The sequence below is a fragment of the Balaenoptera musculus genome, chromosome 2 (assembly GCF_009873245.2).
Source record: "Balaenoptera musculus isolate JJ_BM4_2016_0621 chromosome 2, mBalMus1.pri.v3, whole genome shotgun sequence".
In the NCBI taxonomy this organism is placed as follows: domain Eukaryota; kingdom Metazoa; phylum Chordata; class Mammalia; order Artiodactyla; family Balaenopteridae; genus Balaenoptera; species Balaenoptera musculus.
Window position 1 is genome coordinate 135,059,495 of NC_045786.1, and position 17,908 is coordinate 135,077,402.

General features: G+C 45.3%; 1 long non-coding RNA gene across 1 annotated transcript; it reads right to left on the bottom strand.

Annotated features, from left to right (window-relative positions):
* Positions 1-2,955: 2,955 nt before the first annotated feature.
* On the bottom strand, positions 2,956-16,721 carry LOC118889732. Its single transcript, XR_005018608.1, has 3 exons — positions 16,380-16,721; positions 15,179-15,227; positions 2,956-3,036 (listed from the first exon to the last, which is right to left on the bottom strand). It is a non-coding gene; the product is annotated as an uncharacterized LOC118889732 (long non-coding RNA).
* Positions 16,722-17,908: the final 1,187 nt, after the last annotated feature.

Below are 17,908 nucleotides of genomic sequence, written 5' to 3' on the forward strand. Positions count from 1 at the left end.
TCTCCAATCACCTCATTATCCCTGGCTTGTCAGCAAGTCAGCTGACACCACCCTTTCATGGGCATAGCTCCAATGTCTGTCTTGGAATGTGTAGCTTCAGAAGAACTTCTCTTGCTATGTTCTTTGTGGCACCTTCAACTTCTTCAAAGCCATAAACCACAGTGGTTAGCTGGAGGTTCCTCCTGAACAGCAAGTGGCTGTTTCCCTGGGTGTCCCCGGCCTTAACAGCCAGCCTCATGGTCCCCATGGCAGGAGGAAGGTTCACATGGGGGCTCCCACCCACTGCTATGCAGGCAGGGTGAGCCCTCGGCCTCAGGTATATGCTTCCCAGGTCAGGGTGAGCCGAATTGAATGGATAACAAGGAATAGTTTATGTACCATTTTAAAGCAGACACTGCTTGGAAAGTCCATTCGGGTTTTAAGTTCAAATTGGCCAAATAATATTTCCACCACAGAACCTCAAGATCACCACATAAGCAAGACTTTTGAAAAATCACCTTTGAAATGTATTCCGTCAGGCTCTCAGCCTTTGGGAGCACAAAAGCCAGCACTGTGGTCTTGCCCGGATGGAACTAGGAGCAAGGGAAGAGGGGCAAAGGCCGTCCGCAGTGACCGCCCCTCCCTGCCAGGGGGACTTTTCAAGGGCTATGAATGGGTTGTATCTGTATGACTAAATTTGGTCTAATTTCTAATTTGTAGACCATGATTGTTGCTTTTTTAAGTGGAGGGTAGGTAGTGCTTTCATCTGTTGCCAGGGGCTTAGGTGAAGTCTCATAGGCTAGTTAGGGGAGACGGGTTGTGGCTGATCATCACCCTTTTCATCCGAGGGCAGGGGTCTGATGCTCCCTCTCATTCTCTTCTCCCAGAGGCCCCACACCACCACTCCATTTTGTTCCTGAGTCCTTGACCAGCTACATCCTTCCTAAGTCCCTCTCAGAAGAAGGAACATGGCCAGGGAACTGGCATTCCCACAAACTCCTCAAAGTCAACATAGGCCACAGAGGGGTGGGTGGGGTTGGGTGGCAGGGAGACCTGAGTTCTCAAATAGGATTATTAAGACTCACAGCCGAAAGAGAAAAACAAATACAGTATGCTAACACATATATACGGAATCTAAGGAAAAAAAAAGCCATGAAGAACCTAGTGGCAAGACGGGAATAAAGACACAGACCTACTAGAGAATGGACTTGAGGATATGGGGAGGGGGTGGGGTGAGATGTGACAGGGTGAGAGAGTGTCATGGACATATATACACTACCAAATGTAAAATATATAGCTAGTGGGAAGCAGCCGCATAGCACAGGGAGATCAGCTCTGTGCTTTGTGACCACCTAGAGGGGTGGGATGGGGAGGGTGACGCAAGAGGGAAGAGATATGGGAACATATTGTATATGTATAACTGATTAACTTTGTTATAAAGCAGAAGCTAACACACCATTGTAAGGCAATTATACTTCAATAAAGATGTTAAAAAAAAAAAAAAAAAAAAAAAGACTCACAGCCATAGAAAACAAACTCGTGGTTACCAAAGGGGAGAGAGAAGGGGGAAGAGCCAATTAGAGGCCTGGGAATAACAGATCCAAACTACTCTGTATAAAATAGATAAGCAACAAGGATATATTGTATAGCACAGGGAATTAGAGCCATTATCTTGTAATAACTTTTAATTGAGTATAAGCTGTAAAAATACTGAATCACTATGCTGTACACCTGAAACTAATATTGTAAATCAACTATTTTTCGATAAAAATAAATGAATAAAATGGGATTGTTGAATCCTCCAGAATTGACTCTTTGGAAAATGCATTGGTCTTGAAAAGACCAGAGAACCCGCCGGGGACCCTTGGGATTTGTACCTCATTATCCCAGCCCTGTGACCATGTGAAGATGTGAAAGGAGGGAGTAATCTTTTTCAGCCACCTTCCTAAGGAAAGAGACTTGTATGGAGGCCATACAAGCCTCCATACAAGGAGAAACAAGAGATGCATAAAACCAGCTTCAGATGCATCATTCCCTCCTTCAAGATACAGAACAGGACAGTTTTAGAAGGATATGCCCCAAAGAACATGGCTACTCTCTCCCACAACAATTTCACAGAGGGCCAGGCAAAGCCAATCAGACCAGCACCACCTAATGGCTGACACTGTATGCCTGCCCCGAGCCAGGTACTACCCTAAGCGCTTCCCCTGCAGCATCTCACTTAAATCCTCAAAATAATACCATCACATAGGCATGGTAATCATCCTATTGCTCAGATGAAAAACTGAGGCTTAGAGAAGGAGCCTGACCTGTGCAGGTGCCCTACTACTAACTGGTTAAGCCAGGGAATGAACCCAGGAAGTCTGCCTTCAAGTCAAGGCTCCTAACCACTCTGTGGTCCCCCCACAGGCAATCTGCTGAGTGCATGAACCACAGCCTTTTCTTTCCTTGCCTTAATCTCAGTTTCGCACTGGAGCAAATGCCCCACTTGGGGCTACCAATCCCAGAAACTTCTCCTGCAACAAGACACTTCCCCCTTCTGGGCACAGCCTTTGTACCCCAAAGCCCTGCAGTCAATTCCACATGGCTATCTAGGGCTAAAGAAAAGTGAGCTGCAGACTCCTTTGTTCCCTGGGTAAATTCCATTTCCTTTTCTATTGTCTAAGGATTCTTAGTGATGTAACATTATACCCAGCGTATCCTGCTTTTAAAAAGAAGCTTCCATGGAGGTTGGCAAATTACCCCTCATAGCTCGGAGAATGATGAAGTCACAGGAGATTAGTGGAAGCCGTGCACCCAGTGTCAGTAATTATAGGCTCGGACGGGGAGGAAAGAAGGGATGAGGGCAGACGAGTTACAGCTGGGTGTGGGAGGCTGATCAGGACGGGTCTGCGAGGGCCAGGGAGTGGGAAGCCAGGCAGCTGGGGAGGTTATATCACCTCCCGCCCCAACCCTGTCCTTCCACCCTTTGCTCCTTACCTTGGGTTTCTTTTTTGATCTGTGTTTTTCCTCATCTCAGATCTCTTTGTCCATCTTCCTATACCAGCACCAGATGGCCTGTGAGGATCAAAATAAAAGCTCTTAGGGCATCCTCATGTCAAACTGTGTTTTGCTTCTTCATCTGGGTTCTCTGATCTGTATTACGTGGGAGAATCTGCCAGGAACACTCCAGGAATTTACTCCAGAGAAAAGATGGAAGGGACTAGAAAACAGAGGTCACCATGTCCACTAACCCTCAAAATGGGCTTCTTCAGTTACTCCTTTTAATTTTAAAGTGGTATTAGTACATTTGATACCTGGAAATAATTTAATCTCTTAGAACTGTACTGTGGCTATTTAAATTATAAATTTAATAAAGGTGAAATAAAATTAAAAGTTCAATTCTTCAGTTGCACAGCCATAGTTCAAGTGCGTGTGGTGAGTAGCAACCACGCTTGACAGTGCAGATATAGAACATTTCCATTACAGCAGTATTGGGCTGCGCCTCACAGACCTGCAAGCCTTGTAATTGTCCAGCCGAGAGACTGAAGAAAGTGCCTGGAGACGGTGACAGAGACATCAGTGGTTTATTGGATAGGGAAACTTACAAGTGTGAAGCCAAGTCCTGGAACAACACCCGACTGAGTATGGCAGACAGCACGCAGGACATGGCATTACTGGTGAGGGGAGGGTAGTGGAGTAGAAGCTTACCATTTATAGGGGGAATTGACATCAGGTTGGCTCATCAGTTACCAGGGAAACCAGCAGAGGAGCACCTCCCTCACAGCAACTTGGGTTAACGATTCTCACTGGGGCAGATGTTTCTCTTTGATAACCTAGCATGGTGGAGCCTTTCTCGTCTAACACTTAGAACAATCACTAGCTGGGGCCAGGGGCAAACACACAGGCAGTTACTGATTAGGCTCTATAATTAAGAGGGAAGGTCAGTCAGGTGAGTAGGATATAAGTGAAGCAGGGACTAGTCAAGCAGGGGATGTACAGAGAGCAAGAGAACTGCCATCTTGATGCCCTGACCATACACTCCACCCCTATATACCCTCCACAACCCTCACAATCTTGATCTGTCCCTCTCCCAAGATATCCCTGGGGTCGTGTATGTAGAGATGTACTGCAACCAAATACCACAAGTGCAATACAGACAACAGCAGCTAGAGTGTCAAGAGTGAGATGAGTTAGTATTATTGCCCTACTGATGACACTTCACTGGGTCAGAACTTCTGAAGGATGAGCTAAAAGATACTGTTAGCAATGAGGTAAACATAAACCCTCCAGACAGCCCACTCAGCACTTTTTGGAAACCACTTAGACAAAGACTCCATTCTCTATCATCTCCTCTCCAGGAGTAGTCTGAGTTCCAAGGGTGAAATAGGGGCTCCAAAAATTATCCTGACATTCAGAGTGGAGCATCCAGGACATGTGACAGCCTCTGACCTTGATGGCATTTGGATATTGGCTTTGTCTCTGCTGATGCTTTTGTCCTGCTGGGATCTCCAACATGTATGTTCCATTTGTTGACAGCATTCCCACATCAAAACTGAGAGGCTTCATCCAGCCTACCAGCCCTCTCAGTCACCTCCAGCCCTTTTTAGGGCATGTAGGAAACTTCCAGATGCTTCTGTAGACCACTCTGTGTTGAGGCTGCCCCAAGACCCCTCATGTGGCCACCCTCCGGCAAAGGTTCCCAGATCTCCAATTTCCTCCAAGATGATCTGTGGTTTTTATCTCTCCCCCTTTTGGACTTGGCTCAGGATGGTAGGCTCTGTGCCCATTCTCCAGAGCCCAGAAGGCTCTAAGCTCTAGTCACCCATCCTTCAATTTCTTCCTTCCTCCTGCAAGTCAAACCCTTATCTCTTTTTGGGGGAGAAGACACCACTTCTTCTTGTGTTCTTCCTCTTTTCTATGGTTTATGCAGAGGTCAGCAAACTTTCCAAAAAGGGCCAGAGAGTAAATATTTTAGGCTTAGCAGTCCACACAGTCTCTGTTGCAACCATTCACCTCTGCTATTCTAGTGCAAAAGTAGCTATGGACAATACATAAACAAATGGGAGTGACTGTGTTCCAATAAAACTTGATTTACAAAAGCTTTACCCCTGCAGGCTGTAACTTGCTGACTCTGAGTTTATAGATTAAAGTCTGGACTCTAGGTCCTCTTGTCTTTGGCCCTTAGTATCGAGAAACAAGCTTTTAGAATTAAAAAGAGAAAAATTATTCAAGTGCCTGGCTCTTACATTTAAAAGTCAGATAAATCTACTATAGATTTAAAAAATCTACCATTGAACTCAAATACCAAGAATTTCCCTCTTTCTTCTAGGATACTGATCCCACCCTAGGCGGAAGGCATTTAGAAAGTCCCCACGGATATCTGAATGGTAAGAGAAAGGATATGGGTAAAAGATTAGAAAATAGTTAAAATCATAATATTTCTCAGCTACAGTACAAAATGGACTAGGAGTTCTTATCTGTGATTGTGAGGATTCATGAAAAAGGGTATTTTGTAAAGGGTGCCTCACACATTGTCAGGCACATTCCACAAATGCCCATCCCTTTCCATTACTAAACCTCTAGGGTCAACACTGATGTCATGGGAGCAACAGCTGGAAGGCTTGCTCTCTCCTAAAGTACCTACAGTCATCAGCTTATTGAGCTGAAATGCATCCCTTTTTCCATTCTTAAAAAAATAATGCAGGTTTCCCCCAAAGGAGAAAGTTTGAAATTCTCCTTTTTCTTAAAGCCACATGGAAGAAAGCTGGGGGCCAGATCCTTGGGGAAGGAGCCATCAGCCGGCTGGTTTTGGAATGGGAAAAAAAACCAGTATCCCCTGCAGGAAGGTACTGCTTGTCTATTTTAGAGGAGCAGACACTGAAAATGAAGAGGAAGGCTAACATCACATTTCACACACTTCCCCTGCATGAGTCAGGACTTTCTTGGTGGCAAGTGATAGAAACTTAACCAAACTAGGTTAGGCAACTATGGTTGAACAATTAAACTATGGCTGGTTAGGAAGGCAGCTGGGCCACAGGAGCACTCTACCCGCCTCTCCTGGGCCTTTCTTATCCTCTGTGCTGGGCAGACCAGATTCCTCCCTGTGGGAGGCAAAGCGGCTGCTGACAGTTCCTAAGTCTCAATCCCTCCTCCACTGTCACTAGGAGGGCAGAGATTCCTTTCTCTGCAACCACTTTTAAAAATTCCAGGGAATGGGACTTCCCTGGTGGCACAGTGGTTAAGAATCCGCCTGCCAATGCAGGGGACACGGGTTCGAGCCCTGGTCTGGGCAGATCCCACACGCCATGCGGAACAACTAAGCCCGTGTGCCACAACTACTGAGCCCGTGTGCTACAACTGCTGAAGCCTGTGTGCCTAGAGCCCGTGCTCCGCAACAAGAGAAGCCACCGTAACAAGAAGCCCACGCACCACAACGAAGAGTAGCCCCCGCTCGTCGCAACTAGAGAAAGCCCATGTGCAGCAACGAAGACCCAACGCAGACACAAATAAATAAAATAAATAAATTTTTAAAAAAATTCCAGGGAAGGACTCTGATTGGCCCAGCTGGGGCCACGCATCCACTCAGCTGAGGGTGCTCATCGCGGTCCCCATTCCAGCCGTGCGGGGGAGGTGGCAGGCCCAGGGGTGGGCGACAGGCCCCCATCTTTATCCTGGCCCAGGCCCAGGACAGTAATACTTTGTTGTGTTGGTCACGTATAAAGTTGTTTGCTACCATGTTGACGCAAAGCTGACAGATTTTTGTTCTTCTCAGGCAAAATCTGCGTTTTAGGTTGATATCTTGGAAACTCTGACTGTCCTTAGGAAAGTGTCATCTGAACTGTGGGCCTTTACTTTGTCCTTGGTTAGGCTCTGTGGTGGAGGCAGGCCAGTGAGCGTGTGATGAGCCCGCCCTTTCTGGCGATGTGATTCGGCTCCTGTCACGCTCCGTTTCTTCTCATGGTCATTGAGTCGGCCTAACGCAGCCCCTCAGCGGCCAGCCCGGTGTTCCCCAGGGCTGAGGATCTAATGTCAGTAGGACACGATTCGATTCACATTGAAGATGGATATTAAGTCTTTTTACTCAGGGTCTTGTCAAGAAAAACAAATCTGCCTGCTATCAAAGGCAAAGAAAATGCCCCTTCCCGTAACAGCAGTTGTCTGTGTTCACTGATATCGAAGAGCCTGTCTGTCCCCAGGCCTCTGAGGCGGTTTTTGTCAAGGTCAATTCGGCTGATCTTTTTCAGCAATAACCCAAAGAGGATTAAATTAACATCTGACCTTTAAAGAGCTTTATCTTTGGGGAACCAGGCTAATTAAAAAATTAAAAGGCTGCTTTTAAAAAATATTTAGTCCACAGCCTAGGGAAAACATGAACACACTGCTTATAGTGGCAGAAATATCCAATAGAAAATTCCAAACAGCAAGCTAGATCTGTTATCATGGATGAACTCAATGTGGAGGGTTCTGGAGTCAAGCAGAAGTGGGTTCCAATATTGTCTCTGCTGCTTTTGAGTCGTGTGGCCTCAGGCAAGTGTCTGCTCTTCTCCAAGCTCTGTTGTCTTATTTGTAAATAGGGGTTGTTGAGAGGACTAAATGAGATAGTACTTGTAAAGCCCTGTCATTTAGGTTAGCTATTAATATCACTTGGACGTGTTTACATTTTTAAAATTTAAAATTTAGCTCTACTTACTGGCCCCATCATTGTTGACAGTTGAATAGGATCTCTTGACAAAATGGCTGGGTATCCTATGCCCAGAACTCAGAGAAACCTCTAGGTTCTGAGATGGCTCTACTTTGGACCAGATGTTACCAGCACAGATACAGCAAAGCCAGCACCCCAGCTGCCCCTGTACTCAACCAGATACCATTATGACAACTCTGCTACTACCAAAGCCATCTTGAGGAAATCGTAGCATGAGAAGAGGGATGGTGATGCTGTCCAGGAAAGCTGGGAACATTTCCGTCCTTTAAGTTCTGTTGTTACTTTTCCATTCAAGGAGATACTGATCATTGTTAAAGATTTTCATCCAAAGCAGTGTTCTTGATATTGGTTTTCCTTTCATCAGTTTATATAATACTTGAACTTATCACTTTTGCATGTTGACAAATATCATAAAGCCATAGGGACTCTGAGATGGCCTAAAAATAAGAGCATGGACTCTTCCTGGGAGAGAGTTTAGTCTAATTTCAAAGGCCTCTAGCCTCTTGCTACTCAAAGCCTGGCACATGGACCAAGCTTGGACATTACCTGAGCACTTGCTAGAATCGCAGAAGAGCTGGGCTGACCCCAGACCTATTGAATCAGAATCTGCAGTTTAACAAAATCCCCAGATGGTGCCAATGCACACTACAGTTGGAGAAGCAGTTTTCATCCTCGGCTGCACATCAGAATCACCTGGGGAGCTTTAATAAATACCGATGCCTGGGTCCCGCCCAAAGGATCCCAACATAATTGGCATTGGGATTTTTTTTAAACCTCCCCAGCTGATTGCAATGTGTAACCAAGGTTGAGAACTTGCGGTCCGGAGACATTCTTTTCTCTAACGCATTCCTACAATATTTGTCTCTCTAAAACTGAAAATCTCTCAAGCTGCAGTGAAGGCTCATTTCATGTTGTTTATGTCAATGGACAGATGGCCATTATCTAGATAATGCCGAACAATTTGAAGATTCACTTTGAATTGTAAAAATAAGCTTTAGGAATTTCTTCTGAAACTTTGCCAAGGTCTCCACATCCCTCTATTATTGTGAAGTCCAGAACTAGACCTAGTCCTCTAACACAGCCCTAAACAGTGCCGAGCATCAGCATAAAGGACTTTTGTGTTCTTCTGAATGAAAGGTACTGCTATAAATAAAGTCAGACCATTTGAATAGGGTGTGGGGGAAGGGAGCAGCTTTAATGGCCAAGCAAAAGATTCTCTCATGCCTACACTCAGTCTGGGAGTGAATGAGCCAGTTATACTAGGAGAAAATCCACCTTCCCAGTTTTGAGCTTCCCTAATGGAGCAATAAATGTGCTGTTATTTAACCAAATAATTCATAAACCTTCTTGCATCTGTAATTCACGGACAACCAAACAGATAAACCCACCTGCACCAAACTTTTAAACAGTTTTACTGATTCAAAAATGTGGCTGATGTCACGAGCATAAAAGTCACCTGAACCTTAGGCCTTAGAGACCAGTGACCTCCAAACCTAACTACTCAACTTATAAGAATCACCTCTGCTGCTTACTAAACACATATAGACGTTTGGGCAAAGGTATTTGTGGTTTTAAAAAAGAGCAGTTCTTCTCAAACTTTAATGCGGAGGTCTTGCTAGAAATTTAGATTCCCATTCCATAGGTCTGCGGTGGGGCCTGAGATTCTGCATTTCTAGTGATCTTGAAAGTGATGCTGTGCGGTTGCTTCCCAGACCACACTTCGAGTGACAATGTCCTAGTAAATTCTAACAATCAGTCAGTTGGGAGACCGGAACTTTAGGCATCTCAAATATGCCCGAAATACGAAAAAGCTCATCTCCAATGTTTATCAGCAGCTCAGAATGTGTCAACGAGAGTGGGACATAGGCTGATATAAAGTGTCAGTGGGCAAATTCAATTTCAGTTGGTGGGAGAAACTTGGTTGAGAATGTTTAATTACATTCATGCTTTGACGACACAAGAAGAGACTGGAATCTTAGTTCCTTTATTTCTCCAGTGATATATTCTTTAAGAGTTCACCAGCAAACACAAGGGCAAGAGGAACCGTTACTTTAAATTCATATTATTTTAGCTGATGTATCTGGAGCACGGTGATAAATTAATTATGACGTCTGGTCTGATTCACAATCATATTCTAACCCAATTTACACTTCGCATTTGCAGAACTGAAATGTGATGCATTAAAATGGTGCACACATCACAGATTTTTCTCTTCACTGAACCCATGGAGCGAGGCGCTCTCTCAGCATTTTTATTGAAGCACCTGCCGATAGGCCCAGGCCAGCAGTGAATCCGGCCTCCTGCTCCCAGCAGGGAGGCAGGGAGAAAGGAGGTATTCGACGCTGAAGACTCAGCCGCTGCGTAACGGGCAAAGCCTGCTTGAGAGAGGGAGTGGGAATCCTTAAAAAAAATAACTTCCTGGCTTAATGACCGAGGCAGGCTTATTCACCGGAAGAGGGAGCGGCGCGGGGTTGTTACTAAACATAACAGATGGCAGCTGTCTGCGGCTATATAGGGCGCGCTGACAAATCCCCCGGGCGGCCCCTGGCGCTCGGGGGTGCGCGAGAGACGCGGCGAGCGTGGGCGCAGCTGCCCGCCCGGCTCGAGGACGGGGAGGAGGCTGCCCGCCCGCGAGGCCCGGGGAGTGCGGGGTTCACCGCCTGCCCGCGCCCAGGCCCCGCGGCGAGCAGGGCTCCGGACGCCTGGCGGGCCGCGGCTGATCCAACTCCCGGGCCGGGCAGGCGGGCTCTCGGTGGCTTCACCTGACCCCGCACCTGCTGGCACCCAGCCCCCCGCGACGCTCGGGGAGGACGTGGACCCGCGCCGCCGGCTCCCAGGGGCTTGTTAACGACCGCGCAACTACTTATCCCGGCCTACGATGCTCCGCGCCCAGTAGGTGTGCGCTGATGAGTTAAGACGCGCCCTCCCGTCGTCAACCTTAAAAAGTCCCTGTGTGGTTAGAGAAGTGGTTGGCACACACACACTAAGGATGACACCGAACCACGTCTGCGGGTTAACTTTGTGTGAAATGGGTCCCGGCCATGATTTCCATGCGGTAAACCTATTTTCCAAACCCTAAATCAATCATCCACACACTACCTTTTGATATCTGTCAAACGACTTTTTTCCTACGATTTAGAAACTTTTTCAAATGGGGAAAATCTTACAAGGCTAGAAAAATTAAGTCGCTCTTAGAGATACATTTTAAAAATTACTTTAATTGAAATACTAAAATGAAATTGGACAGCACTACCAGTGGGGTACACTTCCTGAAAGACAGGGTGAGGGAGTTAGGTTTCTGAGCTGTGGCTGCTCCTGGGGCAAAAGGGAGGGGATTTGGAAGTCTGAGCACTGAATAGCCAGGCATCACTATAATTTTCAAACTGCAAAGACCATTGAAGATTGAAGGCCAGACAAACTGTATACATCAGACAGTTTCTCTCTAAATCAGTGGGAACTGCCAGACCAGGGGCAGAGGAACTGCATCTGCAGTCTTGGGCTAAGGTTCTAAGTCTCTGAAACGGGCTGCAAGAAGGGCCACAGGGGGTCGTGGTGCATATCATGGGGTTCACTCTGGCCTGTGTGGCAGAGTCCATGGAAAAGCCTCCTGACCCCACCCCTCATGGGCTTCTAGCCTCTCCGTCAACAAATGTCAGAGACCCAGCCTTCCTTATTTTCTTCTCAGTTGTCTTGCAGCACTTTTCACTGAAGCTGGGAAAGGCTAAGGTTCATTCATTCATTCAACAAATGCTTATTAAGAACCTTCTATGTGCTAAACCCTGGTGCTCAGACTCAGCAAAGCAGGTGAGAATCCCCGTCCCCTTGGCGCTTGCAAGAAGCTAGAGAAATCGATAAACTCTATGGACAGTGTCAACCTGAAAATGAGCTGGCACTAGTTTCCTGTAAATAGGATCCTTCCTTTTGACTTAAGGAGAATTCTGACTCACTGAGGGTCCTCCCTACATGTGAAGCTATTATTGTATTCAGTAATGAAGAAGAAGGCATAGCTGATGGAGGAACCCATGTGTTTGAAAGAATAGAAGAAAGGTCTAAGTTCTTCTTATGACTTTATCTGGTGGAGGGGTCTTTGGCCACATGCGAACCTCTCCCCGGTAATGTGGGTCTGTGGATAGAATAGGAGTTTGACTGTGAGGCTTAAAGGAACTTGGACTTCATGTCTCCATTCCTGGAAACGCTCAGGTCAGACAGAAAAGGCAGGGCCTCTGGTACTCACCTTCACTGGGACCACAATCTATTAACCCTGTTTAACTGTCCTCAACCCCCTCATGTCCTCACTTCTCTCCTTCCTCACCTTCAAGTCCATGGCCAAGCATTATAATTATTCCCTCGTCTCTGCCACAGGATCTGTTTCAGTGGTTTCCACAGCCTAAAAGAAATTGTATATCCACCCTAGAAAAGCCAGAATAGACTAACTCACATGTCAAATTTCTTTGCTTTTGGCCATAGCAATAGTAATTCATTGTGGTGATGCCGGCTGAGTATTTCACCACTTATTAAGAAGTATTTGGGGGGGACTTCCCTGGTGGTCCAGTGGTTAAGACTCTGAGCTTCCACTGCAGGAGGCGCGGGTTTGATCCCTGGTTGGGGAAATAAGAATAAGATCCCACATGCTGCATGGTGCGGCCAAAAAAAAAAAAAAAAAAGAAGTATTTGGAAGTTAATACCAGAATGTCACATCAGGCCACAATGAATATTAGATGTAATTGACTGCACACCCATAGACACACACACACACACACACTCACATTCATGCTTAAGTCAACTCTATCATAAGCTTATACATACCCATATTACAAACACAGGTTTATTTATTTTCTTTTAATCCCTGTTTTCTATATAGAATCTGGATTTTAAAAACTCCTCTTTATTATTGCTATAGGTTATGGTTATGGTTACACTTATTCAAGAGGATTTAAGGTAATATATGGATGAATTTTAAAAATGTTTAATAGTTATGCATATATTTTAAAGTATATTTGAAAAATATAAATCACCTATCAAACCATCATTTCACAGAAAATACTTAGGAGGCAAACAAGATTTTAAAAAGTGAGTTGATAAAAAATATTAAGATAATTATAATGCACATGGTACCCACATATGACAAAAATAACATAGGCAATAAGGAACGCCTAAAAGTTAAGTCATAGGTTCACAGATGATCCAGGAAGACCAAAAAAGGCAACTGCAGCTGGCCCTGCAGAAAGGGCCCTTAACATAGTCTGCCGCAGTCTGAGTCTGCCAAACATTCCATCCGACTTCACTAGCAGATAAATAAAATCAGGTACCCATGGCGTGAGAAAAAATTTTTTTCCCACAACTCTAGAAAACTATGCCATACAATTTTATCAGCAGAACACTTTCCGGCTCACAGGACATCTGTGTTTAATGTGATCATGGTTTTAGATCTTTAGATCTTGAAGGCATTAGAAACATGCCAGAAATCCTCCAGTCACAGAAAAGCTGTTTCCTTTAGAAATCACCCAGTGTTTAAATGCCTGTTTGGAAAGTTCTGTATAAATCATGAGCTATTTTTCACTTCCCTTGAACATTTTAACATTCAACTCTAAAGAAGCTAATTTTACAGAACTTCAAAACTTAAAATGGATTTACTTACATTTTTATAAGAAGAAACAATCAGACTCTGAATCATGCAGTGTTCCTCAGGGGTAATAATGGCCTTAGCAGGATGTTTAGCATGGCTGGTTCCCGGTGCTAAATGCCAGTGAACTCCCTCTGTCTTTGTGACAATCAACCTGCCCCCTTCCCTGCACATATGCACATTCCAACTGCCCTCAGTGGGGCAGTAGCACACTGGCTTGAAAACACAACTGCCTTACTTACTGAAGAGAAACCTGAGACCCATAAAGAAGTGATTTGCCCAAGGACCTACACTAAACTGGTATTGTGTCGGGTTTCCAGACCGAAAAGAAGAGAGCCGGGACTTCCCTGGTGGCGCAGTGGTTAAGAATCTGCCTGCCAATGCAGGGCACCCGGGTTCGAGCCCTGGTCTGGGAGGATCCCACATGCCACGGAGCAACTAAGCCCGTGCACCACAACTACTGAGCCTGCACTCTACAGCCCGTGAGCCACAACTACTGAGCCCACGCGCCTAGGGCCCGTTCTCCGCAACAAAGAGAAGCCACCGCAATGAGAAGCCCGCGCACGGCAACGAAGAGTAGCCCCCGCTCGCCACAACTAGAGAAAGCTCGTGTGCACAGCAATGAGGACCCAACACAGCCAAAACTAAATAAATGAATAAATAAATAAATTTTAAAAAAAGAAAAAAAGAAGAGAGCCTCAGACGACCTCACGTGCTGAGGGATGACTGAACGGGAGGTGAGGAAACCTAGGAGACGTAACAGGGGTGGCCCAGCCAGGTCTAACAGAGAAGCAGAGCACGTTGCTACAGTTGCAGATTGAGCAAGTGTGAGCTCTCAAGGGACTCGGCCACCAGGTCATCTCTCCTAGGGGCTCACGGGCATTGGGGACACTTCTGACCGCATCAACCCCTGCCTCTTTTTTCCTGCTTTGCTTCCCCTCAAACTGTTTCCTCATTGCCTCTGCCTCTTCTACCCTATTTCTGACTGTATTACATTCACACTTTCCGCAAGAAAATACTAATGGGATCATTGGACATCGCCAGTACAAAGCATGCCATTAAGGCTGAGTTTTCTTGCCCGCTACCCCAATGGTGCAGTCCAAAGCTGATTGCTTTGGCTTAGGACCAACAGCCTATTTCCCCAGCAGGGGGCAGCAGAGCTCGTCGGCATCTTAAGGTCCTATTGCTCAATGTGGAGTCTGAAGCCAGACTGCAGGGATTTGAGTCAGCTCCATCCCATAGTCCTTATGTAACTTCAGCTGTTTGTGCATCAGTTTCCCATTGGTAAATTGATAAAATGACACATTGATAGTATACACCCCAAAAGATGTATGTGTGTGTGTAGAACTGGAGCTTAAATGTATTTAGCACTTAGTAAGCATTTGATGAAACTAGCTGTTTTTGTTGCTGCTACTATTATTATTAATAAGGAGAAGATGGATGATGATGATGATGATGATTAAAGTAGAAAGTTAGAACTTGTATCTCCTGGCCCCTCTTCCCTGCTCCACCAGTGCTTTTTCAGACTTTTCCACTCAAGTATTTCTACTGGCCAAAGGCAGTGAAGATGCAGACCCCAGGAGGAGGGAGGGGAGGCGAAGGTTCTAAGTGTCCTAGTGTAAGTCTGATATTTGAAATCACTTGTTTTATCTTTTTTCACTTGTTTTACCTTTGTTTTATATTTAGTTTCACATATCACTTACACAGTATGAATAGATTCAATGTGCTTTTTAATATGCTATTCCTTAATATAGCCATGCCTGTTCTAATCAAAATGTTTTAAATTACTTACCAGATCAGTTCAAATGTTTAGTTTTTGTCCAAAAAATATTTAAGAGAAATTAATGTCCCAGTGAGTTTCCCTCCAAGCACATGCCCAGGGGTATGCATACCTCATTCTGTGTCACCATAATTCTCATGCCTTCGTGGTTCGAGGTTTTCCTTCCAGAAAGATCAAACAGAAAGACATGCAGTCAGTCATTAAATTGTCAAATATTTATAAAACTTAATTTTGTGGAAGACATGTAATAATTACTACAGAGGATTCAACCACACACCACCTCTAATCTCCAAGAGTTTATCATGTTTAGCCATGCTGGTGGTGGCTTCTGGATGTGACTCACATCTCCGCATTCCCCAGCTGGTGAGGAGGGATGTAAACCCATTTGTGCCCAAATTTCAGTGGCTCCAAGACCCTTTCTCCCTACTTGGTCATAGAAAACCCTTCTTTTACACAGTCCCCTCTAGGAATCCCAGGGTCCTTACAGGTATCCACAAAGTAGTCCCATTGGTCCCTTGCTGCTGCTGGTAGTCAAATACAAGTCAGTCATAGGATCCAACAAATCCATGGAGGTTTCCCTCTAGGCTGGCATCTGCCCATGGTGCCACTGCTAGCAGCAGGGTGCCAGCAGGGCTGAAGACGTGCTATGCCCCTATTCCATTATTCTGAAAAAGAAAGGAGAATCTACTTTTACTTTTGCCCATTTGGGGGTCTCACAGAAAGCTCTTGAGCTCCCAAATAACATGAACTGAGTGATACCCTCTATCTCTTGCCACCGGAGCCAGGACTCTGTTGCCTCCAGCCTCTAGATTTCCACAGAAGTGCTGCCTGAGTGTTACCTTATTCTCACTCCAATCAGTGCTGTCACCACTGCCCAGATATGCACAGGGCAGGAAACCCTCCTTGGCCGGCAGACCAGGCTGTGGCCGCTCTGAGACTGACAGAGGCTGCACCTAAGGCAAGAGATGCTAGTCATCACTCAGGGAGAGTGAGAGGAATGTGTCTAAGCTGCACTCAGCTGGAGGCTGCTTGAGCCCTGAAATGTTATGGTTCTTCCTGTGCACACAGGGCCCCACCTCTCACAGCACATGATACAAACAGAGGGGACTCCTACCACATTTCCTGCAAGCGTTTCCTGTAACTTGGTTTTGATTATGGCTGTATATTTCCAAACCCCAGCTGGACAAAGACAAAATCTTTTTCACATAAATCAGTGAATACAAATAGCTCTGGGGACCCCTTCCAGGTCCATGGGTGTGCCATACTCTCTCACCTCAGAGCCTTTCCCATGCTATTCCCTCTACCTGTCTTACCTTTCTCTCTCCTTCCTTAGGCCATTCACTCTGAGTAATTCTTATTCTTCCTTCAGGTCTCAGGTCTTTCCTCAGAGAAGACTTCATCGACCCCTGGCCCCTCCTTCTGAATTGGATGCCCTTCCTCAGGGTCACATAAACCCTTCAACTTTCCTTTCTTATGATTACACTTTATAGTACTTGCTGGTTTGATTGTCTCTCTCCCCTGGAAGATTTAATCCTGTGAAAGTGGGGATCATACGGTAAAAAGCCAGTCCTTGCCTGATGTTCAACAGAGATGTCATCAGCGCTTGTTAACTGAATGCAGGAATGGAGGGTGGCTTAGCGACACTCTCCAGAAACTTTCTGTGTCACATGGTAAAGAGGAGAGAAATAGCTATTGGACAGGATATATTCTTTTGGTCTAAGCCATGTTCAGATGAACAAAATGACCAAATTGTGGTACAGCCAATCAGATGCTTTCGACCATCTTAGGAAACTATTTGACTCATCTTAAATGCAATAATATCCAGGACAGAGAAACTGATGATGCAATTTTACTCTCCAAAACAGAAGGTCTGGCAGCCGCTTAGTCATGTTGTGATGACCCTGCTGTGATAACTAATGCCTGACATAGGGGACTTGAACTTAGGAAACCCTTAGTTTGCAACTTTGACTTAATAGTAAAGCTCCCCTTGCATTAGCTTTGCCAAAACCACAGCTGTTACAGTAGCTGCCAATAAAATCAGCACATTTGTAAAAAGCAGAGAGAAGTACGGCGTAGAGCAAAGAGTGGCCGAGAGGAAAGCAGGAGATGGAGCCCCAGCTCCTTCACTCCACCTTTCTGAGTCTCATGTGTCTAGAAAGAGGAGCAGGATGGAATGAGCTCTTCCTGCTCTGCCAGCACTGACATTGGTTACCACTCTGGTCAAAGGTCCACTCCAGGCCAGCATTTGGCAATAACATTGGTCACTGTACCTGAGCTTTCTGGGATGTGGGGCTGCACAGTAGTTAGCAGTCTGGGTCTCAGAGAACTGTGACCTGGAACACTTCTCTTGCATACACCTCAGTTTCCTCGTCTGTAAAATGGAGATGATGATAATAGTACCAACTTCATCAGGTTGTTATGATTAAATGAGAGAAGTTCTTATACATGAAGTACTCAGAACAGTGCCAGGCACACGGCACGCCCTCAATAAATATTCCCCATTGTTGTTCAGTGACTGTACATGGTTTATAACACTTCCATATTCTTGTACTCTGTGTGTGTGTTTTAAAGTTAGAGCAACAAATAGGTCTTCTATCATTCATAGAGCATTGGGAATCCTGCCTCAGTAGGAAATGTGATCAGCTCCCATTATTTCCATTTCAAAGGAGCATTTGTGGAAGTCAGGTAATTGCATTGCATTTTGAACTATCTTATAAGCTGTGGCATTTGATGGTGAAAATTGAAATACCAATACATTATTTCTTTTAAAGAAAGGAAACCATGGTGATTATTTATTTATTTATTTATTTATTTTTGTAGCATCACAGTGCATTGTAAAAGT